The sequence below is a fragment of the Carlito syrichta genome, unplaced genomic scaffold (assembly GCF_000164805.1).
Source record: "Carlito syrichta isolate Samal-C Ts95f unplaced genomic scaffold, Tarsius_syrichta-2.0.1 Scaffold304638, whole genome shotgun sequence".
Classification (NCBI taxonomy): domain Eukaryota; kingdom Metazoa; phylum Chordata; class Mammalia; order Primates; family Tarsiidae; genus Carlito; species Carlito syrichta.
This window is the reverse complement of record NW_007248734.1, coordinates 424223-438505: the sequence shown is the minus strand read 5'-3', so window position 1 is coordinate 438505 and position 14283 is coordinate 424223. Positions and strand designations below refer to the sequence as shown.

The 14283-nt window shown below is 36.7% G+C and overlaps 1 protein-coding gene across 5 annotated transcripts in view; it reads right to left on the bottom strand.

Annotated features, from left to right (window-relative positions):
* Positions 1-14283, bottom strand: part of EPHA5 (EPH receptor A5) — a 363799-nt gene that overhangs the window by 349007 nt on the left and 509 nt on the right. The gene's annotated exons all lie outside the window — the stretch shown is intronic.

The window sequence follows — 14283 nt, the reverse complement described above, 5'->3', positions numbered from 1 at the left end:
ATTCCCGGGTTCTAAAAGTATAAATTTTGATTTCAGTAAGTTTAGACAGGTCCAGACATGGTTTATTTAACAATGTTTTAAAACTGGCTCTAGTGAGCACTTCTGGGTTATGAACAATCAGTTTAAAATAAACTTTACCACATATTTGTTTATAGATAGATTTTTAGAAAGCCACAAATCAAGATTACATCACATCTTCTATATGCATCTTTTTCTATATTTTTGCAATATTCCTTTTATATTTTAACACAGTGGTTTTCAAAGTGAGCTCACAATGGCCCAGAGTTTATAAAAAGATGTCTCAAAGACACAAGTAGATTAAGGGAAAGAGGAGAGAAAAATCACAGCCAGAAAACCCAACAACTCTATTGTCTGCTTTAGGTATTGAACTTCCATAGTGATTTTTTGTCTAATAAGTGTTTCTGCTGCTCCAAAAAAAAAAAAAAAAAAAAAGAGTTTCAAACCTCAACTAACATTATGTCATTAGCTATCCACAATGACTTATAGAAGAATCTTCTGTAAGAATCTATTCAGATAAAAACCAGTTCTACATACTTTGAAAATTAAGAACATTGTTCATGGTATCATTCAAACAAAAACACCACCATATCCAGCTTCTCTCAAAACCTGGAGCAAAAAAAAAGTCAGTTTCCTGATGAACTGACAGGTTTTCTACCAGGAAATGAGAGTTGCATAACTGAAAGCTTATACTTATGTTCTCTATATAATTGCTTTAGCACTGGTGATAGTGAGATTTTTTTTTCCATGCTTCCTTATGCATATTTTTATGTTAATTGATTTTTGTATGAAGCATAGAGCTATTATAAATTATTATTCCTTCCTTGAAAGATGATATGTATAAATAAAATATCAATCATCACGCAATCCCTTTGGGTCCCCTCCCGCTGTGGGAGCTTTTCTGTCCTCTCAATAAATCTTGCTTTCTCACTTAAAAAAAAAAATAGAAATGATAATACTAAGTACATTTAAATAAATGCAATTTCCCATAAAATGGGACAACCCGGCATTCCAGTATCAAATATACCTGACTCTATCCTGTCAACTTATGTGCTGTGTGACTTCGTGCAAATTGCTTAATTTTCCAAAATTCAATTTTCCTCCATAAACTTGAATAATAATATAAATTTCACAGAGTTGTAAAAATTTAAAGATTATATGGTAATAGTCTTCATAGCCATTATCATTTTTATCCCTTTCATCTAGAGAAAGATTCAATGTTAAGAATAATTACAGTTTAACAGAATCCGATATTAACCTGATATGTTTATGTATTTGTTATTATTCTGGAATAAATAACAATATTTTCTTTTTCTGGAGAGTTAGCTAACTAAACACACTAACCAGACATGAAACAAACTATACTTAAAAAGGCATTTATCATACAGTTTAAACTTTTTCTCATACAAGTCTACGTTTTATTGCTATTATGTTTGCACCATTGATGGCATCTATTTTGCTGTTGTTTTCTCTGCAACATTAAGAATGCCTACTAAGTAGAAAATTGAAAGTACTTCATAAAGTGACAGTCAAAAGAATTCAGGAAATCTCGACAAAATGAAAGAACAAATCCATCTGCTACCAAGAAATATAAACCATTTAGAAACAAATGTTATGTATTAATTGTTTTCTGGAGGTAAAAATTAAGTCATGCTTAAAGCAGGAAATTTTATTTTATGTTGGCTAACAGTGACTGAGGTTATACATGGGGGCATGGGAGTGGAGGGTAGCTGATTAAATTACAAGAAGGTAGTGACCACAGGATATCTACTAAATGTTTTCTGGCTGCTTGCTAATCTCAGTAAAACTTTTTTCTCATTGATATTTTTAGAAAATCTAAATGAAAGTATCCTACTGACAAATATCTTGGTATTAACTTGCTTTGGTTGGCAAATCATACTATCTTTTAGTAGGCAACTTCTCAATTGAGAAGAGACCCCATAACTCCAGAGATTCTAAACACTATTAGTTACGGATTTAGGAAAAAAGTTATGTTGGCTCCGCCAACAAAACAGTAATGAGGTGAGACTGAGTGTAGCTGAAAGTAGTGGCTTTAAAGAAACAAAGAAGTTACTTAGTAACATTCATTCACTAAACATAAATTTATAGGGTATAATATACTTCACTGCTGCTCCATATGGAGTATCAAGCATTGGAACTGGCTCGTAATGAGTTTATGACAGGCAAAGCTTTCTCCATATTGATGCATTTGGTATAAGCAAAAAAAAAAAGAGAGAGAGAGAGAGCTATTTTACTGCCAGTTTTTTGGAATTACCTTGCTTTGGTTGGCAAATTATACTATCTCAGTGGTGAATTCTTAGATCAGAAGAGAACTTTTTCTCTGGTTAACCTTTATTTTTTTATAGGAATTTCTATTCTGATCAAAGATCAGAAATGCACAGACAAGTAAAAACACAATCCAATTGGCGTGTGATAGGCAACACCTGGAATAAAAATGGGCACACACTTGGGGAAATTATGTGCAGACCTAGGAATAAAGATCAAATTATCCAGGTGAAGTTAGGAATTGAGTGTTCTGACAGAGCTCACAAAATCCAACCTCACTGAGAGGCGTTCTCCACCATAGGAGCCTGAAGTGACAGGAAGGGGAATCCGCAGGAAAGGTGACCCAGAACCAAATCACCAAGAACTTTGTACTCAAGCTCAAGGAGTTTAGATTTTTATCCTGAGGGTACTGTAGGGCCATTGAAACGTATTACCCAGGGAGTAAATAAGGGCTACTTGAACTATTGAACTGAAGTCAAGTGTTTTTCTTTTGGTATTTCCATTTGCAACAAATATTAGACACCACTTATTGACTAATGTAGAAAATTAGACCTTGCTAAATGTCAGGGTGCCAACTCACACTATTTTTTTCTTTTAGCACAAGTAATACTTAATACATACTTATTGCTTACTATATATTGGAGCTTTTATGAACTACTTCATTGATGTGAATTCAATCTTTACAACAACTCTAAACCATATTGTCATGGTAATCATATTTCACAGATAAGAAAACAAAGGCACAGAGGTTTTCTAGCTTGCCCAAGGTCACACAGCTCTAAGTGGTTGAACCAGGCTTTAGAGTCTGTGCACTTACCTCTCTAGTAACCCAATTCTAGAATGTTGCACTGACACTACAGTTACAAGACTTTGGATTTGACACTGGCTCTGATTTGTAAATAGATCAAACCTTCCTATTTCAATTCCTTCATTTATAACAATGAGTTTCTCTAACTTATCCTACAGGTTTTTAAGTAAGAGTCATGTGGATTAGTATGTTTTGATAATATAAACTATATGAAATAGATAATAACATATTTAATGTAACCCACGTTGAAGAAGACAAAAGTACCCAAGGTGTTTGCGTGGATAGGAGATAAAAGGCGAATACAATTTCTGTGGAATCTTTCAGTCCCTTCTTATTATGAGAAATAGTGCTGCCTAAAATAATGTAATCTATAGATAGCACTTTTTAAAGGAGAACATCTTTTGTTTGTTTGTTTGTTTGAGTCAGAGTCTCACTCTGTCACCCAGATTGGAGTGCAGTGGCAAGATCACAGCTACTATAGCCCCGACCTGCTGGACTCAAGTGATCCTTCACCTCAGTCTTCCAAATGACTGGGACTACAAGCGCGTACCACTACAACGGGCTAATTTATTACTATTATTATTTATTGTAGAGACACGGTCCCACCAAGTTATTCAGACGGGTTTCAAACCCCTGGGTTCAGGCAATCCTCTCAACTCCATCTCCCAAAGTTTTAGGATCGCAGGAGTGAGTGACTGTGCCCAACCAAGGGAGAATTTCTTAATGGTATTTGGGTACACAAAGCTAGATCTATCATCTATTCTGGGACAGGGATTATAACTGAATTATTTATATACTAGTGTAACAGGAAAAAAAAAAGAAAAGGTAAAGTATATATGCCCTGAAATAGAAAGAAAGAAATCTATGGGAAGGGATCTTCCCTTGGGCTGGTGGGTTCTGTACAATGAAGAGGGAAGATGTTGGCATGGGGTGAATTAATGTGTAAGGGCACAATAACCAGAAGCTGATCAAGTGTTTAGTGAGAGGAAAAAGAAATTGAAGCTATAAGTGAGCATGAGAGGAAATATCTCCAGGTCTCCACATAAATTTTTGCAAGGCTTGTTTTGAGGAAAATAAATTAGCACATACATAAACCACTTAGAACAATGTTGTGCACAGTCAGTAATGAATGTTAGCTATAATTGCTACATACAGGTGTGTGCATTCATGATCTCACAAACACATGCATGCATTTTATAGGTAGATCTAGCTACAATCCATTCTTTTTTTTTCTTTTTTTTTTTTTTGAGTTGGAGTCTCACTCTGTCGCCCAGACTGGAGTGCGGTAGCCGCTCCCGGCCCCCACAGCCTTGACCTGCTGGGCTCCGGCGATCCTTCTGCCTCAGCCTTCCAAGTAACCGAAATTACAGGCATGCACTACCATGCCCGGCTGATTTTTTGATTTATTGTAGAGACGAGGTCTCGCTGCCCAGGCGGGTCTCGATCCCGCGGGCTCAGGCAATCCACTCACTTCAGCCTCCCAAAGGCGCGGGATTACAGCCTGAGCCACCGAGCCCAGCTACAATACATTCTAAACTTCCTTATACCTGTTTGTTTCAAACATAAGTGTAAAAAGAAGCCCTTATAAAGTTATATTGAAACTTTCTGAAAATATAAAACCCAGTAATATTTCCGAGTAATATTTCAAACTCTGCATATAACTGAACAGAGCAGAAAACTGTATATTTCAAACTAAAAGTAGAAGTGTCAATTTACACTATCAGATTTCCGTTTCAGGAAAATTCTAAGGATTTAATTCTTCCAACTATTCACTTTCAACAGCATCTTTCAGGTTTCATTTTAAGGATTTTCTTTATATATAGAAATTACATATGTTTCCATATATTTTTCAGGGTAAAACCAATAACATACTTTGCTAGGACTAAATATCCAAAATACTTGACATTATTTATTGGTACGTTTGTGGCTGACAAATAAAAAGCATCCACCTCTACCAGTCTACCTGGAAGAAAATTAGGTCAAATGAAACATTTATAACCATGATCCTTGAACTGATGTTTTTCCTTTCATTTTCTAACCAAATTCTAGTAGTCTGTATTAAATAATGAGAAAAAGCTGCAGAATATCAGGACAGTGGCATGTGGTTGACTTTTACCTTGGATAGCTCTATAAAAATTTTGCATATGTAACTCCTTTTCTTAGATTGTTTTCCCTGCCCGGATTTTCTTTCATTATCCAGTTCAAGGAAGATGATGACCCATGACTGTGAAATCATATCTGAAATATTCCATATGGAGTAACGAGAAAAAGACATGAACTAACACTGGTTGACTACCCAGTGTGCTCTAGGAATTGTACTAGGCTGTTTATGTACATTTTAATTTTATTTTCACATAACTCGATAAATATACCTTTACATCTCCATTTTAAATATGTGGAATCTGAAGTGAATGGTTCAAGACCATGGCGCGAATACATGGTCAAGTTGGGTTCGTGGTCTTTACATCTTCCCACTCTGAACTACTCTTCAAGAAGCACAAGTATCATGAAGTTAGTCAAAATGAAGCTACAGACCCCTCAATGGCATGGATCACTTCCACGCCACTGAGGTATTAACAAAGTGTCCCCAAAATCCATGTTTCTGTTCAGTTTGCACAAATAAAATATTTTTGTATTTATTTCCTTAAGAAAGTGTCTTCAAATCATATAAGCTTTATTCTAACTCTTACCCTGCTAACTAAAAGTAACACACATCGACTATAGAGAGCATTTAATCAGCTGGACTCCCAGGTTTCCTCTGCCTGTCTCTACAATTTACAGTTGTGTAGAGTTCTACTAATTAAAAATTTGTCTCATTTCATTTGTTTCTACAACAATTATGTGAAGGAGGCAGCATCATTATTACCATGTTATACATAAATAAATTGAAGTTAAAAAAGTGCCCACAAAATTGAGTGTTAGAAAATATTGGAGACTAGCAAAATAAAAAAATAAGAACATGTTTTTTTTTTTAATATGAAACAGTTCGATTAAAAAAAAAGTTTTTCTTTCTTTGTCCGTATATTTCTTGCCAATGTTTCCATCATTCTGTGGCACCTAATTCTTTATCTACTTTGTTTTACAGGTTTAAATAAAAAGCAGTGACTCAGAATCTGCAAGATTAAGTTGGTTTTTGTTGCTGTTGTTGTTGCCCACTCCCTTTGTGAAAAAATTAAGTATCATGATTTGAAACTAGGCATGATTAAAATCCTTCAGACACAGCAGTTTTCAAGAATTTTCTTTCTCAGAAGACTGATCCTATCCCCTCTTAGGAGATCCTAAGCATTACTACACTGCCTAGAGTGAAACTCTCAGTGAGAAGAGTTCATTGTCATCTTCCACAGGACTGGGCAGCCAGCCTCACCTTTCCTGCTAGAACACAAGGCAAGGGCTTTGGGTGGAAGTTAGAACTTGGCTCTCAGAACAACCTCCTGCTGTGGGCTGCTAAGCTGAACCGGTGCCAGCCGGATCTGCCTGCTGAGTTTGTCTTTCCATAGAAAAGACATTAACAAGCATCCTGCAAAGGAAAGGTGCAGTCAGTGCAAAGTAAATAAGTGAGCTATCTTATAAGAAAGGAAAAACAGACAGAGATGTCTTAAACTGTTATACTTCTGATTTATGAATTAAGTTAAAAAAAAAATATGACCAGGTTTGACACATTCTATTCTTTACCTTTAGAAACTGAGATCCAGGATTTATTTACCAGAAAACTCTACTGTCTTTTTAACACCCAGTTTGAAATTCTTTCTTGTGAGTTTTGGAATATAACAAACAGGGGCTCTTATCTTCCTATCTTATTTTGTTTTTGTGGGGCATGGAAGAAGGGAGGAAGAGAGTGAAGGGAGGAGGTAGGGAGAGACATGTGACAAATGAAAATAAGAATATAAAATTATTACAAGAGAAAAAAGACACGACCCATCTCCAAGTAAAAGAACAGACTGTATTTTCTCTAAATCTTCCAATACTTAGCCTGAAACATGTTTCCAAATAGGAACATTTCCTCACAAAGCATATGCAAAATATTTCAACCCTCAGGTTTTTGGCTCTTTGATTTTTATTTTATTTCATTTTTTCAGAATCGTTTGCTTAACAGAGTCGTGAGCCCAGTTTATTTAGTACTGAAGACAAGTTTGATGGATGGAGAAGATGGCCTGGGCAACAATCCAGCAGTTAAAACATAATTAGAATTATCACAGACACTTTAATCCCAATTATTTAATCTGTGGGGTTTCTAATGCCACAAATCTGTGGGGTTTCTAATGCCACAAATGTTTAGCATGACTCAACAAAACAGTAGATCTTTCAGAGAAATAAAAAGAAAAAAATAAATGTATGAAACAAAATGAACTAAAGAGCTATTTTTCTCTTTAGGATGGGGTTTATAACTTCATAGCCTTAGTAAAACAAATATAAAATTAGAATGTGTGTGTGTGTTTGTGTGTGTGTGTAGGTATGATATTTTACAAAATAATATAAAAAATACACAAGAATTTTTATTAATAGCAAGTTTGTGGTGATACCACCTTGATGTTCCTCCCCTCCCTCTCTTCCAACTTCCCTACAACCTTTCCCCACTCCCTAAAACACATCCATGGGCACATATACCAACATCCAGTCAAGTTACTGCATTCTGCTTAATAAATACACAACAATTAACGGCATAAACACTGAGTCACTGGGAAAAACAGAGGAAAGAAGGCATTACCTAAGTTCTACTTTTGCTCAACAAAATTTTGTTATACTCTCCCATAGTTGAAAGCATCATTTAAAAAGATATTAATAAAGTAACTAATAAGTTAATCAGAGACTAAAGACCGCAAACCCTATAAAAAAAAAAGAAGAACTACAGAAAAGTTTAGTTATGAACAGAATTCACTAGATACTTTTTAAAATTGTAATATAATTAAATGGTACTTTCAAAGCAAAATTCATATTACATTAGATAATTATCAGAGAATTTTTAAATAGTAAAAATGGCCTCCATGGGTTCTTTAAATCACTAAACATTAAAAATAATTTCAAAAAGTTATAACAACATTAAAATGGCAGTTTTAAAAAGGTCACCATACTAAATGACAGAGTTTTTCAAAACTCCAAGGGGGGCATCTCCTCAATGACTGTTTTATTTTATGCCTATAAAGGCATAAACACCTGGGATTCTCATCAAGAACGGTGAATGAAAATTTGAAATTTCAGACCTTCAACTACTACACAACTACTCATTTCACCAGACACAATTCAAACTTTTACATATCATACTGCACTTTATCTTTTTATTTATTTAGTTTTCTTTCACTTACAGATTATATCAGGTAAGAAATTTTAAAGATGGTAATGAAAGAAGGTAAATAGGAATTTTTAAATCTCTATTTTCTATGATATTCTTTGATCAGAATTAATTCTAAACCAATCAATTAAATATTTTCTGTTGTTATCATAACAGGAATTTTAAATTAAGACCATATCTTTATTTTATGTGATAAGAATAATTGCAATGAATGAATCCTCTGTATATGGAATCCATAGCGTCAAAAGAGAGATGCACATACCAATCAAGTTTTAATACTGAAGAATATTTATACCAATATCTATTTGTAATTTGATTTGGAAATAGCTGTTCCACAGTACAATTTATGACACCAATGGTTCTATAATTTTTGTAAAAAGTTACTCATTACAAAAACATCTTGCATATGTTAAACGGTTTATTAAAAGTAAGTTGTTCAAAATTTATATTTAAAATTTTTATACTGTAATTCATTTCTGCATTGTCCAAACACATTAAAAAGTATTTAATTCATCTGAATATAAGCAAATATCTAGAAAATCAGGAACAAAAAGTGAATATAAAATAAGTGAAAATTTCCTAAGTATTCATGTTAATTGCTTTGGAAGTTCACAATCAAACATTTAAAACTAGATCATTCATATTTTGAAATGGACCTTTTCAATGAAACCAGTGATGCAGACAAGATTTTCACAGTGAATAATTGTGTCTTCCAATTGCTACATTATGCTTCAAAATAATTGTTATTACTATATCAGAAAATCTCATATTATTATTTATTATATTTAATGCACCTCTCTGAGTATATTTATTGATTATATTAAAGATACGTACTATTATTTTTTTAGAAAGAATCATTTCTATCTGTGTTTACAAAGTGTTTAGAATTTATTTTGCTTTTTATTTACTTTTACATGCATTCACAGAAATGTATTTATACCAATTAGACTGGGACAGTACATATGATACTTTTAAGTCAATTAACTACTCCTTTGGTTGTGTATACATATGCAATGGACTAGAATAGCTTATTTGAAGAAATCCCTACCTCTCCTATTGATGATATAAATTTTAATGAAATAACTAAATATGTATTTACTCAGTAGAGCATATCAATAGGAACCATTCTGTTCCTGCTGAGATATACTCACCAGAGATATTGGAACAGCAAGAATCATTCAGAGTCTCTAAGTTAACAATTTACATTTTTAGCTCTTATATTGCTTTTACAATTCAGTCTTTCTAAAAAGAAAAAGCAAAGGCAAATACTGCAATCAATTTTAATGATTAATAAGCAAGAAATTCAAACTTCAATTAATTCTAATGCTTCATGGAAATCATTGTAAAGCTATCTTAAGATTATTAAAAAAGGTGTAACAATCTTCAATTAAAGTACCTCTACTAACTTAAATTTGAACTCTTCATTAATAAAGTGGAATATATCTGCTCATTTAAATTGAAAAAACAATGTATAAGGCATTATCTATACGTTGTATAGTAGTTTCTCAAAATATGAACAGCATAGTTTTCCTTTAAACAAAAAACATCAAATTTTACTTTTAAAAGGGAAAAGAACTATAATTATTTAATATAATTATGCACAATATATTCTATTTTTACAGTCAAAACGGGTTTCTTCCAAATGAAAGAGAAACCAATTAGCCATTCAAACAAATACATTTTTAAAAAGCACTCCAGTCAAAGGAGATTCAAGACATAGAGTCATGGTTATTTTCTCAACAGTAGCAATTAACATTGAAAAATATATTTAATTAAAAAGTTTGGAAATTTTGCTATAAATAGCTATAGCATTACGTATTAATTATTGTATGTAAAGATACAAAAATCACATACTATGAATAGTCACATTTTGTATAGCACAATACCATAAATATGTACTGGTAAATAATACTTTTCTAAGTAGAAAAAGTGAACGTTTGTTTGATACCAACTATATCCGATGTGGACTGGAATAAAAAATTAACAGTGTTTCCAGATAATAATATCCAATAAGAATATATTCAATCTGGGAGAAATCACCATGGTAAATGCAGGAATTGTCTACTCTTGTCTCCTAGGAGGAAATGGAATTATCTTACCTGTCACCCTGACACCCAAGATCTTTGTTTACCTCAAAAAGAGCTTAACATCTCAAGATCTAGCCCCCTTTTTTCATGGCTTATTAAGCAAAAAGCCAAAACTCTTCATGGTCCCTGGAAGTTCCAACAATCCATGATTCAAATAGGGGTAATGGCTCTCTTTTCTTGTTCAGTAGTGTCCTGGTGAGGGAATGATTTTACTGTCCTTTTTCTGTGGGGTCCTGCCAATTTACCTAAAAGGAAGTGAATTACAACAGGATGACAAGGCCACAGAATAAAGCCATTTAGTTTTACAAATCTATTATGTACTTCAATCTGTTTTATGGGCCTTGTCCTATTATAAACCAATAAAAATCCCCAAACAAACTTTTTTCCTCTTTTCTCTGTTTCCAGTGAAAACAATTACAATTTTATGATTGTTTTTCAAACAAGTTAGCCTTTTTTCTCCCTTATGTGCTTCTTTTTCTAGAGCCCTTCCATCACACTTTCTCAAACATACAAAACATTCAGAGACAAGAAACTGGACTTTTCAAATACAAACTGCTGACAACTGTCAGAAACACTTTACTGGGACATTACTGACTGTAGCTTCAATGAATTAAGCTTGATTCACTGCGGGTGAATCATTTTCAATGCAGAGTTGTTCAGCAGTAATTGGCCAAGAATCCCTGCTGTGAAAAGCACTTGTCAAATAATGCTTGTTTACAAATATATCTCCAGACAGCAAAAAGTGGCAGTTACTGAGTAAGTTCAGGGCCACCTCCAAAATTCATAACAGTGGACATGTGGCCTTTACTTATTAAATTTATTAAAATTTTCACTTGTTGATACACTTGCTAATATTTGTCCTGCTTGAACAATCTGAGACAATCTGTTGCTAAATATGCCTCTGAATTCTTTTATAATAAAAAATTTGGATATTATATGCTAAATCAAGGACTTTTTGTAGCTTATGCTTAATACAATAAAACAAAGATATATTTATCTTATGAATTGCTTAAAATTCAGGCTAAGGAGTAAATTTTCCTCTTATTGTCTGCTATTCAAAATATTCTAACATTCTAAATAAATAAGTTTCATATCAATCCAAGATTATAGATATATGTTTGGCTTCTTCTGTTTAATTCTGCTTAATTATATGTAATAAGGTTAGATTTTAGAAGTGATTAGAATACCAATTATGAATGTACACTCATATTTATATCTATCTGTCTTGAAACATATTTTTCACATTATGGGAACGTTCATATTATACACGTATACAGGCAGTGTGGAAAATCACTAAGCATCTATAGATAGCAAAAAGGAAATTACATGAAAGCAAGTTATTAATGAATTCAGTGTGTACATCAAATCTTTCTGCCCCGGCTTCCCAAAGTCCAGAAAGACAAATAAACTGAAAGAAACTCTATTTTAAATCTCTAAATAAATAAAACAAATAAACAGACCAGTGTTATAAATATTGTATTATCTTTTGCTGCTTGATGTATAGCAATTAGCATGGAGAAACAAAAAGAGAAGGATGTAGATTTCGCAGAACAGAAATAAAGGTCTGGGAAACACTAAGTAGCAAGATGGAAACTGTGCTGGGCAGACATGGGATGAATTAGATAATGCCATAGATATTAGTACGATTTTATTTCTATGCATAACAGTGAGATATCACAAAATGCGCCCCAAACTGCAGGCTCACTTTTTATTCTGGGTGTCTTCAGAGCACCAGGTCAAAAGGTACCGCTCATTTTGGGTTCGATCCCCTGCAACCTCCATCTTACTATAGCCTAACTTTTACTGTGCGATCTTCCAGCTGGGGTGAGACAATACAGTCTGTAGGTGTTAAATCTGTATTCCAGCCAGGCTGCGTTCCACAAGATTCCAGCTCTGCTTACAACAGCCTAGCAGCCTGGCGCTACCTCCTCGCCTTCTTCCACTTCCTTCTGCCCCTTCCTCCTCCCCGCAGTCTTGGCCCTGGCTCCCTCTCAGCATCACTCGCCCTGAGAATCCACTTCTTCCCATTTTCTAACCAAGAGCGACTCCCTTTCATCGCTCTACCGAAGTCCCTCGCCTCCATTACACCTGGAGAAAAAGACCTGAAATATAACGGAAACACGAACGGATACATGATATTACTGTTAAACCTCTTTAAATTCAAACCAGGATGCCCCCTTCGGTGGAAACAGACAGTTAATAAAAAGACCTCTAACCCTGTGAGAATTCTCCAGACTTCGAACAGAATGAATTTAGCATAAGCTTATTAATAAAAGGTCTACGACTCCAGGAGACACTTTTCAACTTTACAGGAAAGGAAAAACACCCACTGCTTGGCTTAAGCAGGAGAGATCATCTATGTCTGTACAGATAGCCGTACATCAAAGCCTTTGATGAGAGTTTACAAACTGAATTTAGGCGTTAAGAGAAAAAGTCCATGGGAGGGGGGTGGGGTGGGGGTTCTCCATCTGCCCTGCCCCGCATGGTCCCTCGCGAGCTGGGCTGGGGACACTGGGGACACTCGCTCCGCGCCTTCTCCCGCAGCCGAGAGTGAGCCCGTGCAAGTCACGAGGACACACACGCCTCGGCCGCTGCTGCTTCATCTTTCCGGTCCCGCGTCCCGTGCCCCAGGAGTGGAAGAAATGAAAGGTTCGGAGCCTCGTGAGAGGCATCAGCAGCCCCAAACCGAAACGCAGAGCTTCCAGTCAAGAGAATAGGTCCTGTCATGTTTTCGGGGTGGAGCTGACCGTGCCTAGCAGCCCTGATGGGGATCTGAGATGCTGCGCCCTCCTGCCTCCTCCCCGCCAGAAACGCGCCCTTGAACTGAGACCCGAGCGCAGACCCGGTGGGAGAGGAATGAGCGCTGTCGGAAGGGACCCGGAGGCTGAGGGCGAAGGGCCACGAGGTGGGCGGGCGGAGGGGCCGAGCACTGCTCCCGGAGTATGAGGAACGACACAGGTGTGGTCCCCGCGCCGGTCCTGCGCTCCCAGGGAAAGGCCAGGGCAGTCTTAGGGGTCCCGAGTGCAGGATTGGGAGTAGGGAGGGGGACTGGGTACTCCAGGATTGGCGCCGGCCAGAGCAGGTCTTTTCCAATGCAAGACAGGAATCGCTGAACGCCCGCAGCAACTTGGTAGCAGCAACCCCCCCCCCCCCCCGTCCCTCCTCCCGCGGCGTCCCACCTTCGCGCCTTCTTCCAGAGTTGACAATGAACTGCCCCTAGAAGATGGGCACCCAGCAGTGCGGGACGCCTTCTGTCCTCCGCCATCCCCCTCCCATGAGAAATAAAAGCTCTTGCCACCCACCCAAGAATAGCAGCTGGCGATGCCCTAAATAACAGCTCCCAGAAGGCACTTTCCCCCAAAATAAAAGCATCCAGCCACCCCCACAACCTTTCCCATTGCCGGCCTCAAATAACGGTTTCTAAAAGCCCCACTGATCCCGAGATCCTTGTAGCCGAGCTCCCAACAGTTTCCACTCCTTCAAACCCGAAAGGCCACTTCCCCACGCGCCCTAAGTGAGACTCAGCCGCACCCAACCCCCCGGCGCGGGTCTCAGGGCCCCCGTCCCCGCGGTCTCCAACTTCCCAGCCCCCTTGGCTAGCCTCTGTCCACATGCACGTCCCTGGCCCAGCACTCCGCTGTTGATGTCAAACAATGCACCCAGGCGGCAAAGAGGGAGCGAAAAGGCCAGCCAAAGGGGACGACACATATTAATTGGCGATGGGAGTGAGATGCAGTCCGCGGGGGCAGCGTCCAGCGCGCGCCAGGACCCGCACTCCCAGGCCCCGCCTAGCCCCT